Here is a 15,730-nt window from a genome sequence, read left to right as displayed (position 1 = left end):
TAAGTATGAAAAGTTACACAAAGGTACACCAAAAACTTTGCCGTTCTATTTTTTTAGTTTTATTAAGCAGTGAATATGAATAATCTGTTAAAGAAATGCAAGACAATACAATGAGAGACTACTAAGATCATTAAGATGCTTCTTGTTTTTGCATAGAAATAAAAAAAGACACATGTAATGGAGGAGAAGGGGAAAAAATATAGCTTGAAGAAATATACAAAACGAGTTGTTAATTCCTAAAAAAGGCATTTAATAGCTATAAGTTTGTTTTTTGTTGATAAAAACCACAAATCAAGTTGTCAGTTTCTAGAAAATGATATTTAACAGCAATAAGTTTCTTTTACAATATATTCAAACGAATAATAAAATGCATATACATGCAGTATAAAGAGAAAATCTACTTAGTAAGACTAAACGTATACCAGTGCCAATTGAAAAAATTGACAAAGAAAAGAAAAAAGTATTTCTAATTGGCCACAAGCAAAATGATTCTAGAATTTCAATGACTAATAGCATCAGAGAGCTCCAGCTTCATTCTGACTCTCCTCTCATTCCCATGAATGCAAATACCTATCAAGCAGTGAACGATGGGTTTAGAAACTCACTCTATAGACAAAACTCCAAAGTTAAAAGCTATAGACAAGAAGCAATGTCATAAACCAGATTACCAAACATTTGAACAAAAAAATCCTAAAGAAAATATCAGAGGATTTGAATTTCTATGGAACACTTAATTCTGATCAGAAACATCAAATTTTGGAAAAAAAAAACAAAGCAATTTATACCAATCTATAATAATAGTCCGAAAGTCAAAATAAGCAAATAAATAAGTAAAAGGACAAGACAGTACCTCAGGAGAAACCAAAAGCAACGAGATCTGACAAAATTTCTTGATGATATTAATGTAAATAATCCATGAGCATCTTCACACTTCAAGTGCACGAGAGGTAATTTTAATGTTTCTAAACAAAAAAAAGGAAACATATCTCAGGAATCAAAAAAGCAACAAAGACAATCGTAACCAAAACTAGCGAGAATAATTAAACGCAGCAGGATAATGCATCGTCAGTGGAACAGTTCAATCAAATAAAACTTAGATCTTTAGACATATTCAAAGTGCAATACATTTGAAATTATTTTACCTAAAGCAATAGTAAGCTTAACCTATGATGTTCTTTATTCCTCCTTGTTTTGATTCTAAAATCGTCTAACTAATGCCTTGAATTTTTGTGGCACTATATTTTTATTGTTACTTTAAGCTTTGAATTGCATTACTTTAAGCTTTAAATGTACACCACAAACGCTAAGTTTAGCAAATCCAATGATAATTAACATTGATAACCCAAAATATAGCTCTTCTGGTACCTAATTCCCACAAATTGAAATGAAACCCCAAACCAAAAAGTATAAATGATTCTACTATCTACCTTATCATTTGAAAGCTATTAGAATCCTCACATAGTCTTATCAAAATCAAATCTTATTGTCAGTATAATAAATAATTGCACAATGAATAAACCAACAAAAAATGAAAACTCAAAGCAAAAACAATCTGATGTGATCCTAAGCATTATCTGATCAATTACTTTCAAGCTCTTACCATCTACAATGAGTCGATCAAAATCCAATTTTTCAATCATTCTAATAACTAATTCTACAACCATAGATGCAACTCACACAAATTTTTTTTTTCAAAAAAAAAAAATCGCTTAAGACTATGAAATTTTATTATTTCTTCTTTCTTTTTTGCTTCAGATTCAATAATAGAAAGTCAGAAATAAAAAAAAAGGCACACAAGAAAGAAACTTAAAAAACTGCTCAAGTTACAAAGAAAAAGTAACAGAAAAAACTTACAGCATTCAATCAAACCAAAGATCTGTTCTTTCCCTTCATCTGCTTCACCTCATTTTCATTTCAAAAACCCAGATAAAAATGTATTTTGAACTAAAATAAAACCTTACAAAAAGTGCTTAAATTAAAGGAACTTATAGACCTGATTAGGCTGAAGATCCATACTTTTCTCTTCATCTGCTTATTTTTCTTCTCATCTTCTCCTTCTAATCAGGGGAAAATTAAACAAAAAAAATACTTACAGAACCAGCTTAAATTTCACAAAAAAAGGTGAACAAAAGCATACATATTCTGATGAAGATCCATTTTTCCCCTCCCTGCTTCTTTTCATGGCCTTCTTTTTTTTTGTCCCATTTCTCTTGCTGTTTAAAATGGGAACCTGAACATAATCAAAGCAAGGCCATTAGAAATTTGTTGCAATTGTGAGAAGCTAATACAAAGAAAAATAAAAGATTGCTTAATCTTGCCTTCAAACCAAACTGTTCCATTTTCACCAAAATTATGCATGAATCTAGTTTCTTGTTTTCATGAAGCTCTATTTGTACTCTCAAAAGTTTCCATTTAACCATTTAATGGTGAGATGAGGAATAAAACCCGTAAAGTAAATTTCACAAATTTAAATATGTAAACAAATCGTTATAATTTACAAAATAAGCAATCTTGGCAATGGTTATTCGATGCTTACGACAAATATCCGCTACCTAAGGCATGACAATGTGTATGCCAGACGCATCCAAACTTGGCAACAAAATATCCTAAAATAAAAGCTCATATGCTATCTTACCCAAACAATACAGGCAGTCTAAATGAGCAAGAAATATAGAGTAAACCTCTTGAATGGCAATCATTCTTAAAAGTTTTCTTACAATAACAGCATAATAGTCAACAACAAATTTAGTAAGTATTTAAGTTTCGCGTAGATGTATAACTCCATAATGCTTAAAAGTAAGAATTGACCACCATTTTTTCTTTCTTCCCTCTCTTGACAAAAATCTGAACAGAAAATCATAGAGCAGATCCATATATATATGACGAGTAAAGCCTACAAAAAATTGCCCACTTAAACATTTTTTTCCTCAGTAAAATTTGAATAATTCTTCACGTTTCTTGCTGTAATAAAAGATAATTAAATAAAATAAGAGACCAAAAAAAACCTTCTATAGTAAACAAAGTAGTATTTATGATTCCAATATAGTGAATTAATGGTGTGCAAATAGTGAAGGATTGAAAGGCTGAAATTAAGAATAAACCATCTAATAGTGACCATGCTCAACACAAAAGCAAGATAAAAAAAAGGACTACATTTTTAACTTACAAAGTTTGTTATTCCAAGAACTGGTTCAAAGTTTGTTATTCCATCATTTGCACCTTTAACATGAACAAAGTAAATTAATAACATAAAAGAATAAAAAAATTAATAACATAACCAAAAGTAAAATAAAAAGAAGATGACTTAAGAAAATAGGATCTAAATGCAAAGTAATCCTAACATCTTTTTGTTATTTTAGCTACAAAAAATTCTCTTTACCTTTTCAAGAAATATAAAGAAACTGGAAAGACCAACATATTACCACACCAAACTTTTAATTGCTCATAAACATTGAAATCATTTTCACGAAAGGTAAAGTCTAAATAAGCAAGAAACATGTAGTAAACCACTTAAATGGCAGTAGATGGTAAGAAATTTCTCTGCAATAACAGGCTAATACTCAATCTGCCATATTTACTCTATATTCACTTTATATTCTCAAAATGTTATCCCCAGTAGATTAACTCAAACCAATCTTCTAGGAACAAAATAAACAAAAATTTAACCAAAAAATGGTATTCTTGTAAACCTAAAATAAAAGGTACTCATTTAAAAAAAGAAAGGCCGGCAAGATTCATGCATATACAAATATATAGGGAACATGTACTTAAAACGAGTATCTCAACTACTGGCTCATTGATCAGTTTCAGTGCTTTTATCAGCAACTAAGAAAACACAAGAGTATTTTTTTCTTTTGTTTTAAAGAATCCATATACACTCTCCGGAAAATGAGAACCAAAACTTCACAAAGGAAAAAAAAGAAAAATAGTTTTATCAAAAATAAAGACACGAAAAAAATAACTAAAGTTTTGAACAGTCATTGACATGAAATTTGATCTCCACAAATGGAGACTTTGGGTTGGTTACCATATGGATCGTCTTTTGTGAGTCAATAATTGAACGCACCCTTGCACATAACAAACCAAAAAAAAAAGCCATTAGATGAGCCATGAAAACTCCATTTTTCAGAGGTTCTCGACAACATTGTCCTTCAGTTTCTCTACCAAGTAATTTTTCAATCTATAATAAATATCATACAAGTTTGTATAGGGGGCTCTAGAGACCCAAAAGAAAGAAATAAGTAACATAGAAACTACTTAAAAAAGAGTACAAAAGTTAAAAAAATGAAAAAATAAAATAGAGAAAACCTGAGATGAAGAAGGACGAACCCCAAGGAAGCAAAATTGCACGCAATGTTTCTCGGTGATGATCTTCTCTTGGCTGCATCTATCTTGGGAGAAAGCATGGATAAATAAATAAGGAAAAATATAGGCGAAATTTAGATATTAACTAGGTGAAAATTTTTGGGGAATAAAACCAATAAATATAGAAAGGAAATAAAGATTAAGAGGCAGCAAAGAACCTGATAGTCTGGAGATAGATTCTGCAAATTTCCTTGCTTCTGGAGCTAAAGATGATCAAGCAGAGAGAGAAGATCTGGAGCAACCCTATTATCTTACAAAGAAAAAAAAACCACAACAAGCCACAATGTTAAGACAACTAAATCGGAGAACAAAATGGAAAAAAAGGCAAGAGAAGTTTAGGTAGGGGAGGAAAGAACAAACCCTTTAAGCAAAAATATCGAACCCGTTTCGAAGAAAATATGAAGAAGAGGAAGAGAGGATGAGGGCTTTCTGAATAAAGAAACAGAGGATGGGTGAGAGATAGAGAAATGGGAAAGGACGGTTCTGTGAAGCATTGAACCCAACGCAAGTCTCACCAACTCTGAGTCTCTGACAGTATGTCAATCTACCCACATGGGTAATAGGTTTCTTCCCCTAAAAAATAATCAAATCTGTGGTTAAATAACAATAAAAAAAAGTTCCATGCAGAGAACAGAGAGCACGTGGTTAAGCTGGAGGGTTACTAATTCACATGAGCAACTGCACCAGGAAAGAAATTTGCAAATTCACACAAGCAGGACAATCTCTTCAATTAATGGCGGGAATTCACACGAGCAGACGACCATCAATTGGCCAATGACAGTGCACCATGTCAGCAATTGGAACCCAATTGAAAACCTCCTCATTCCCCAATAGACTAGATATGTTAAAGAGGTACAAGTACAATCTTTTTATTACAATGGAAGAATGAATATTTACCCAGCTAACTTTCTTGTCAAATTGTCAAGGACAGCCTCAAATAATATGAGTAACTTGCATAAGTACAACATCACATAAAACCTCATCAACATATCTACCAATGCGAAAAGAAACTAGGACTTATTTAAGTACACGTACCTCTCCGCTATTGTTGAACCATTGCAACTTATAGGGTTTATGGTAGTTGGTAGTAGCCAAGTTCAATTTCTCCACCATATGCGCACTTGCTACATTCATGCAGCTCTTGGGGTCAACCACTAAGCTACAAACCTTGTCTTTGATATGACAGCGTGTGTAGAATATGTTTTCGCGTTGTAACTCATCCACACTAATTTGAGTAGCTAATGCACATCGAGCTACTAGACCAACGCGATCTAGTGTGGGCTGCTCCTACTTGATCTCCTCTCCTTGATCCTCAACCAAAGGTGGCATTTCCTCATACTCATCCTCTTCATCCGTTAGCACTTCCCCATTTGGCAACATGTTCATGGCCATTTGATTTGGGCATTGAGAAGTAATGTGACCAAAACCTTGACACTTAAAACACTTAGTGTCTCGATTTCTTGGTTTAGGTGCTTCTTGATTGGACTTAAAACCACCTTTTTGCGTTGTTTTGGAGGATGAGGTATTCGACTTCAATGCACCACTCGAAACTCCACTTGGTTTTGCCGAATTTAATACCTTTGAGGGGCTGACCTCTCTTCCAAGTGTCGGATTTCTCCAATTTCTAGGTTGGAAGTTGAAGTTTTGGGGAGTTATACCCCTTCTCCTGAGCCTCCTTTCAACCTTGATAGCATTGTTCAATAGTTCACCCATGTCAAGGTAGTGTTGGAGCTCTACAACATTTGTAATTTCAGCCTTTAGTCCCCTCAAAAATTGAGCCTTGGTTGCCTCTAAATCTTCATGAACATCAGCCCTCATCATTGCCATTTCCATCTTCTTGAAGTAGCTTTCAACCGTCATACTACCTTGAGTAAAGATTTGCAATTTATGGTGCAAATCCCTATGGTAGTAATCAGGTATGAAGCGCTTTCTCATAACCCTTCTTAACTCTTCCCAAGTTTGGATGGTCGGCTCCTCATTCTTTCTTTGTTTGATGCGAAGTTGATCCCACCAAATTGCTGCATAATCCATGAATTCTATGGCTGCCAACTTAACCTTTTCAGACTCCGTGTAGTGGTTACAATCACAAAATAAGTTCAATCTTTCTTTCCCACTCCAAGTATGTTTCGGGGTCTGATTTACCTTGGAAGATAGGGATTTTCAGCTTTATTCCTTTGAGTTGGTCATCTTCATGCTTAACTCTATGCTTATGTTTCCTCGGCCTTTGTTCATCTTCCTCATACTCCCTCTTCAAATTGGAGTCACTGAGTTCATGCAATGAGATTTTTCCTCTAGTTTTCTTAAATGAGTTCTTTGATGATTCCATTTGTTCAATTTGCTCCTGAATGGACTCAAACTTGCAATCGAATCTTCTTTAGATTTCATTTCACATAGCATCCACTTTAAATGGTAATTGAGCAATGGTAAGTTCATTTTCGTGAACCATGTTTTTTTTAATCCTGCAAAACTCAACAAACGTTAGTAGAAAATGCCTCACTCACTCTCTAACGTGTTTCACTCGTGCTCGTGTATCATTCAAGTGTATAATTCACTCAAATGATCTCACCAAACACTTCTCAAGTCACTTGATTGCCTCTCTTGAAGAAATCAGAATTTTCTCAATGAGATTCAATCAAACTTTCACCAAGTTTCACACAAGATGGTAGGGATTTTAAACTAGAAATTTAGAGTGAAATGGACTGAATAATAATTCAAAATAAGACACTAAACATGCTGAAAAAAATACCAGATTTTGTCCGCACAAGGTGACTCAAATTTTGGAAACTTTGGACTTTAACTAGCGACTTGAATTAGGAAACTAAGACTAGTTGGAATCCAAGACTGATGTGGACTCCTTTCGGGACCTCTTAGACACACAATTTATAGGTTGAAAAAGACTCAAAAGACACAAGTTTAATGGCTGGACAGATTGCAAAACTCGATTAAATAAGAAACAAAATAGCAGAAATTTGGAAGCCTAGAATTGCTCTACCCGATTGTACCCTTGGCTGAAATTTTAGAAGTTGAATCCAATTAGTTCTTGGATTTATTTTGGAAGATAAGCTGCTCATTTTTGGAGTAATTTTTGTGTATAAGCAGCTAGCAAAATCTAAATTGGATTAGTTATGTGATGACTAGGATTTGTTTACAATCCTAAGTCAACTTGGTTTCCCAAATCAGATTTGCTTTCTTGTTTGAATCTAAGAGTGATCCGACTTTTTGTTCCTTTTTTTTTTTACAAAAAACTATTTTTTCTTTTCTTTTCAATTTTGAATCAAACACTCAAGAATTCAAACTGCAACAAGAAACAAGAATTAGCCGCTACTTTGTTCAAGAAATAGGAATTAGGGTTTTGCAAGAATTTCAAGATTTGGAAACTTTTGTTCAAGAATTCAAGAAACCTGAATATTTTACCCAAGAACTTCAAGATTTGTCAAGAAAGTATCCAAGATAATTCTAGAATTCAAGATTCTTATTGATAGGTTGCAATTTTGTCATTTATTTTATTATTAATTTCCCCTATTACCTGACTTGATATGGATTAATTATTAGATTCTACTCACTTTTCGTAATTTGCATTTATTTCAGGGAGTAGATCGAAAATACCATAATAAGAGCCAATTTGATGATTATCAGGAAAGAGCTCAAAGGTCAGGCGTTCGGGGGTATTTTTGGAACAAGGAGATACAAGTCCTATTTGGTAATTCACGGAAGACAGTATAAAAAGAAGAAAAAGGAACGCAGGGCTGGGACATCTTCTTCCTCTCCGGAAGGAGAGCCGCCGCACATCGAAGAGAGGACTAGCATTAGCTTCTTGGCTTTTCTCTAGTAGTTTTCCTTCTGAGTAATGAGGACCTTCGGCTTAGCTTTCCGTTTGACTTTTCCATTTTTCCGTCTTTGAGTAGTGGCTCCCTGGGCGGATGTCAGGGACAATGAATTTAGCTTTTGTAGTTTAGCTTTTGTAGGACAATCACTTTTGTAGTTAGCTTTTCGTTTCATGATTCGAACCGAGCTCTCAAAATCGGAGACCATGGCAGCAATTACTTCCGAATTTTTGCGTGGGTCTCTTGTGCCAGGGATGAACTAATTCCCTTTGTCTAGTCAAGGGACAACGGATGCTATGGGTCGTCTAAAATTGTGAGATCGTTTTAATTTAATCTTTTCCTTTTATTTATTGGTATCCGCATATTTCTTGATTGCTATGCTTATGGTTATTTAATTAATTGATTGTCTTGGATCAGGATAATTAGTTGATTGGGTAATCTCTTGTCAATTAGGACATTAAATCCGTAATTGTTTAATTGTCCTAAAATAGTGACAACTGGCATGATTAGGTTTGTGTCAGGGGAATACGCGGGCTAATCTAAAATAACCCTGGTAGTGCGTTATTTGGTTAGAATAGGGCTCCTCTAATACGTAAGGCAATTGGGGAATTAAATTCTATGGGCGTACCTAGGATTATTTCTCAATTAGAGCAGTGATTAACGGGCGTACCTTAATCATCGACACAGTAAGGAGGGGTTGACTGTCATCGCTTGTTTGGCAGTTATAACCTATTTATTAGTAAATAATTGGAATTGGCTTTGCATCGATGATCAATTAGGTGAACCATTGCTGAAGTTATTTCTTGGCTAGATCCTTAATTATTACTCATTTGATTTTAATATTTTGTTATTTAATTTTTAGTAGTTTCTTAGATTTTATTTGGATTTCTTTGAGTGTCACCTTCTACACAAAAACACCCCCTTTGTCACTGTGAATTTGAAAAGAAGCAATTACTCCCAGTCCCTGTGGATTCGACCCTGCTTACCGCTATCTACAGAAATTACTTTTAGTTTGAGCAGGTTTTATTATTGCACAGGTTTCGACAACCTGTCACTTATCAAGAAATTTCAAAACTTCAAGCACTTTCAAAAACAAGATTGATCAGCCATGGTTTGACACCAAAACACAAAAGCAGCCACGAATTAACTTCAAGAAACCAGTTACGGATTCAACAAGAACAACTATTGACCAAAAAAATTTTTTTTTCGGATGACCAGTAACGGTGAATAGTGCACTACAGTATCGTGAACATTGTCGATGAACAGTACCGGTGCACAGTATCGTGAACAGTCGATTTTTTTTTTTTTTTTTTTTTAACTTTAAGCAACTTCATGACTCAAGAAACAAGATCACAAGACACGATGCAACCAACAATTGATATTCGGGTAGCAAGGAAACACACTAGAGGATGCTGACAGCAATTAACGATGGAAACAGCAAGAACAACAAGGAAAAACTTAAACAACTTTACTAGGATAACACGACCAAATTTGACACAAGAAAAACTTACTTGACACGAACAAGATATACTTGAATTCGTCAACTAACTCTGATTACCAAGCTGATACGAACCCGCCCGAAGGTATGAATTCGTATCCCATGTAGTCCCGGATCTAGACGAAGAAAATCAAGTTGAATTGCGGAATAACACTTGGCCCTTCTAAACCCTAGATTGCGAACCTTGAATTGAATCTCAACCCACAATCGAATGATTTAGTTAACCAATGTTAAAGGTAGAAGAACGCCACAACCAAGGTGTATACTTGATTGATAAGTTCAAATTGAATAACTTAAGAAACTCTCAAGTATTCAAGAAAAACTCTTTTGAACAAGAGAAGTGAATAAAACTCACAATTTTAATGTAAAATCTGACCTCTCTAAACGTTTAAGAGATTGGGCTATTTATAGCCTGACATGACTTGAAAACCTAATGTGATTTGGAATCACTTACTTGAAAACCTAATTTGATTTGGAATCACTTATTTGAAAACCTCATGTAATTTGGAACCACTTATTTCCTAAAATTAATGACAAAAGTCGGTCCACTAAAAACCCTAAATTTGGCCGAATTTATTAAAGCAATTAACAACTAAATTTAGCAAGGTAATTTACATTAAAACCCTTGCTTAAACAACACCAAGATAAACGACTCAAATGCTAATGGACTAAACCAGAATTGAACATTTTAATCTTCGAGCAAATCTTCCAATTTTGCCTCACTTGACTCGACAACTTGAATGAGAGTATAACGAGTTGTTTCTTCCTCCTCAAGCCCTTGAATAACATTCGTATGGCCAACTCTATCATGTATAGCACAGACTAGGGCTTGCATTGACTCCTTAAGCTTCTTGACAGGAGCTCTAGTCATTGGACCATCTAGCTCAACTTGGACTCCACTCGAAGTGCCTTAGTCAACCGTCCCTCTTGCATCACTTACTCTCTAAAAAGTAAGTTTGAGATATAAAGTAGTAATTTATTTATTTAAAAAGTAAGTTTCATATTTATTCCAATTTACTTTTTGAGATATAAAAATTACTAATTTATTACGTTAACTTACTATTTTAAATGAGAAATTTACTTCTTTTTTTTAAGTATTATCCTATTTAGGTGGATAAGTCCAACAAATAATCAATATGATTGAACACTGAACGTAAATGTGTCTGAACCAAGATGTGTTAGGTAAAAGAACCTTTTTATGGCATATGAACCTTTGCACTAAATATCTAATTAAGAGCACTATTATGAAAATCAGACCACGCAACTAAGTTGATTTGACCGATTGAATTGTGAACCAATCATTATACCAAATTTATATTAAACTGAAATTTTTTAAAAAAATTCGGTCAAGAATTGGTTAAATCAGTCAAAATCGATAAAAGCCAAACAATTCAACTAGTTGTCGCTAATTATTTTTTTATACTATAGTATTATTCAAATTATTTAATATTAAAATAAAATAAAAAATCTTGCAATATTTCTAAGATCTAACTTAGCTGATAAGGATATTAATCAAGTGCCCATGAGGTTTTCGGTTCGAATGAAACAATTTCATGTTTGATTGTTCCAATTTGAATTTCAGAAATTGAGATTAATTTAACACTCACTCTCTACAAGTTGTGAAAATGAAGTTATATCCTACACGAAAAAACTGTATAAATTGTAAGTGAATGTACATCGTCTGCTCAACAATGTACATTGCCTTGTAATTCTTTTTTTTTTCTTTTTTAATAGAAAACCTAACACATTATCAATAAGCAATATCATCCAAGACAATCAGTATACTATTTAGCCGCACAACTTTAATTGGAACTTACGAATATTCCAAATCTCACCCCATCCATTCAAAATTTTGCCTTAATTAATTGGATACTTTCCAGTCCCACATTGGATAAAGAGTGAAAGTTGGGTGAATTTCCAAATGTATAACTTTAATTGCTTTTGCTTTTGGTTTCTAAAGTGATAAAGAACGAATTAACTAATTTAATAAGGATCAATCCTTTTCGTGTGAAGTTGTTTTCAAGGTTTTGATGATTACTAAACACAAAAATTAATCCAAAGACTTTTACATTTTGCTGATGTTTGGTTGCTTATATTTGCAGCCTCGGAAAAGTTAAGTTTGTACTATTTAATTATTTATTTAAGCAATGAAGGAAAAAACATCTTGCACCATTCCACTCTGCACTGACATGAGATCATATGCTTTCTCCTGGATTCTTCCAATTGTTCTGTTCTTTGTTATCTCATCTTTTCATTTTTCTTCTTTTTTTGGAATTTGGATCATCCCTTTTGTTTTTTCATTTTTTAATTACGTTTTCTTCTGAAATCTTTTTATATCATTTTAATTTTCTGCTCTGAAATATATATACAAATCTGATCATAAAAAAAGAAAAAGAAAATTTGAAACCCTTCTTGAGTCAAGATTAGTGGAGTAGCTAATAGTACTTTCATCTGGATTGCCAGAGTTTTTGTAAAAAAATATACTACAATAATTTAATATATGTGGGATAAAATGGTGATTAAGAAATATGGTTATGGAAAACGTAGAAATTTTTCTTTGGAAATCTGCAAACCAAACAAGGCTATTTTTCTGTATGCCACGCCATAAGACATTAAGCATGATTAGTTAGTTCCAAACTGCCAAGTATTACTTGAAAGTGAAAAAAAAATTGGTTAAAAGAATAAACAGACTCACTAATTTGCCTTTAAGAAGTTGTTTAAAGCTTTAGCTGTAGCTGCATCTGATTAAAGCTGTCGATTAATTGTAGTTTTGTTGGAACTACAGCTTAGCTACAGCTTTTGGGATGAATTAATAACCAAATCATGCATCCCTTTATTAATGTAAAGACATTTTCAGGGGCCACCAAAGGTGAATTCTCTTCCAAATAGGAAAATTGGCTTTGGAAATTTGTAGTCCCTGCCAATTAGGTACTAGATTCAATCAGGCTTTGGAAATTTGTAATCCCTTCTTCTGGTCCACTCTGTGTTGCTTCCAATGCATGATAACAAAACCACTGCAATAAAAAATCCATCCTGTTCCTGTTACATAAGTATCCAAAAGTACCCCAAAAAAAAAAAAAACTGCTATTCAGCCTGCTAACACTAAGCAATTGATCAGGCTTGACCATGGAATGTTCTCAGCATCTTATGATACTGCAATTCTGAAACAAATTGAGAAAACTCATGATCCTGAGAGCCGCGAGCTGGAAATCAGACCTATTCTGCATATTATCGAGGCGATTCTGCAACACATCTCCCTTAGCATTGATGGTGTTACAAGTATGTGATGTCTCTTTTTATTTTTGTATCATTGTGCATACCTTAGTTTATTCATCTTTAGTTGGCTTTGCAATACTGACGTCAATTTGTTCGTTATATGATGTTCTAGGGGACGCCTCATGGAGATGCTGATGCATCGGAGGAAATTACAGTATTGGCTGGCACAGAGGGCACATTGGATGGATTCACTTATACGGTTCAGAAAGTTTGCTCGCTCTGTGTTTCGTTTCTACTTTTCTGCATCCACATCTTAAAAGACAGAGGCCTGAGAATTGGTTATGAAAAACTTTTTGTGGCTATGTTTTGGCAGTTGGTGTACAAATTCTCTGTCGGCGCTTCAACAGTGGCAATCTTGAACATGCTTTGTAGCCATTCTCGGGTGCAAGGTTAGTGATATCATTGGCAGCCTTTGCTGAAAAGTACGGCGAATTCTGGCTCATTGGAAAGGTGTTTGCCACAAATCCACTTGCCAAGTCTGTAGCTGTTCTTAGAAAAATGCCACATATCTTAGAGCATTCCATAGCTATGAAATCCCGGGTTTGATGTGATTAATTACCTTACCAGAGCAACGATGGATATAATTAAGCGCATCGCTGAGTTCAGGAGACTCCCAATTCAGTACAGATCAGACATACCTGCGATGGAATATGCTTTAGATTATGTTCCTATTGCTGTATGCTGGACCATAAGAAGCATGAGCCTACTAGGGATGAATTACAAGTAAGTGTGTCAAACGGATTGATTCCATCCAAAACTTGAGACAATGGGTGTAAACCGAAAAAGATAATGGGAAAGAACATTAGCAAAGAACGTGTTCGAAGGATCAATTCTTTGATCACCGAGGAAACTCTCAGTTACTCTTGGACTAATCTAAAATATGTTTGGTTCTTTTGGACCAGATTGGAGAGGATTTTTTCTCAAAGATGGAAGTTCAAAAGAACTTCTTGATGACAAAATTTTGTAGGAGGTACTGAACGTCCTCATGCTTTAGTATCTGCTATATCTTTATCTATATCTGTACCTATAACTCTATAGGTAGAAAGCATGAGTACATGCGCAGAGTTGATTGCAAACATCCATTGGCACTTTTGTAGAATAGCAAGGATTAGCAAATGTAAAGAAATATATTCTAATGCAAATGGACATGCAATCTTACTATTTAGAGAAAATTTTTGTAACACAATTAAATTTTTAATGAGTGGCATTGAATGCATAGTAAAAATATCTTATAATAACAATTATGTTATCCAAATTTAAAAAAAAAAAATCTTAACAGAGGTTGAATTTAAAACTTTCTGTCAAGGCAAAAGTTAGCTGAAGGAGGAATAATATATGAAATTTTATCAAGAACTGGAAGCGGCAAGAGGAGGACTCTTTGCCAGAACTTCAAAACTTAATAGGGGCTGAAAATGATTTGGAAAACTTAGAGGGTGCCAGCGGTTTCAACCAGTTTAAGTTCTACTTGAAAAAGAGAAAAATCTATACAAGATTCCACTAAAAAATACAAGTTCCTGGAAGAGATTGGCTAGTGTTTTATGAAAAAGGAACCTGTAAGATATAAAACAACATACATTTTGTCTGCAACAGCAGTTCTCTATACACTAGTCTCAATTTTTGCAGTTTGTGTAATACTACTCAATAAACTACTCTGCAGCATTTAGAACCATATATGACTTGACTGTCATGAAAACATGCCAACATACGCCACTAAGACAGTTGCAACCTAGCCAGCCTATGGTGGTGGGGAGGGGTATCACCGTATGGTGGGGTCCCATCCGGATGGAATAGTGAAAGTTAGATGAACATTCAAGTAGAACATTGATTGCTTTTGCTTTTGATTACTAAAGCGATAAAGAACTAAGTAAGGTAATTAGATCAATCTTTTCTGTCATGTGAAGTTGTTTTCATGTGTTTGATTACTAAACACAAGAGTTTCCAAAGACTTAAGACTGCTGATGTATGATTGCTTAGGTGAGCAATTGCAGCCTCAGAAAGTTTAGTCATCAGTAATTAAGTTATTATGAAGCAATGACAAGGAAAGATCTTGCGTTTGCTGCACTTTTTACCTCGGATTCTTCCTGTTGATCATTATTTAAATTTCTTCATCTTTGTTTATGTTCCTGCTTTAGAATTTGTCTGACCCTTTTGATTTGATTCATATCTTCTTCTGGAAATACTTTAGCATGTTCATCAGATTCCTAGTTTGAAACATCAGACAAATCTGACGTATGAGGTGATCGCTATTCCACTGGTTTGATGCATCTATCCAAATCTGAGTAACTAGATGTGTAAAATAAGCAGTAATTGGTGTCAATACTAATTAGATTGGCTCAACTCTTCTATAAGTTTAAGCAAAACTTGACAAAACTAGCTAAATGTGATGTGCTTGATCAAGTTTTCTTCCTCCAACATCCAAGCAAAAGATTTCGAGTCTCAAGGAGCCATACTCTCCACATGCTTAAATAGTTTCATGGATGGACAATTAACAAAGTTTTCAGATGGTTAGTTAAATCAAAGTGCTTAGTAGTACAAAAGACAGAAACCTGAAAAAGATTAACACAAAAAGAAAAATATGGTTCTTGAGGCAGCTCTTTTCAAATTGCTGCAGCCAGGGACCTAGGCTAACTGAAATATGTATCATCATTATTCCATTAAATTTAGGTTAAAAGAAATTAGACAATTTTATGTAGAGACAACAAAATCAACCATCACCTTGATAATACCAATTATCTTTCATTATTTCCATTTCTTGTCTTGGTCCAGT

At 34.0% G+C, this 15,730-nt stretch overlaps 1 long non-coding RNA gene across 1 annotated transcript; it reads right to left on the bottom strand.

Annotated features, from left to right (window-relative positions):
• Positions 1-906: 906 nt before the first annotated feature.
• On the bottom strand, positions 907-2,053 carry LOC113754144. Its single transcript, XR_003465133.1, has 3 exons — positions 1,994-2,053; positions 1,855-1,893; positions 907-962 (listed from the first exon to the last, which is right to left on the bottom strand). It is a non-coding gene; the product is annotated as an uncharacterized LOC113754144 (long non-coding RNA).
• Positions 2,054-15,730: the final 13,677 nt, after the last annotated feature.

This window comes from Coffea eugenioides, chromosome 11, assembly GCF_003713205.1.
Source record: "Coffea eugenioides isolate CCC68of chromosome 11, Ceug_1.0, whole genome shotgun sequence".
NCBI classification, from domain to species: domain Eukaryota; kingdom Viridiplantae; phylum Streptophyta; class Magnoliopsida; order Gentianales; family Rubiaceae; genus Coffea; species Coffea eugenioides.
The sequence above is the reverse complement of the archived record's forward strand: the minus strand, read 5'-3'. Positions and strand labels throughout refer to the sequence as shown.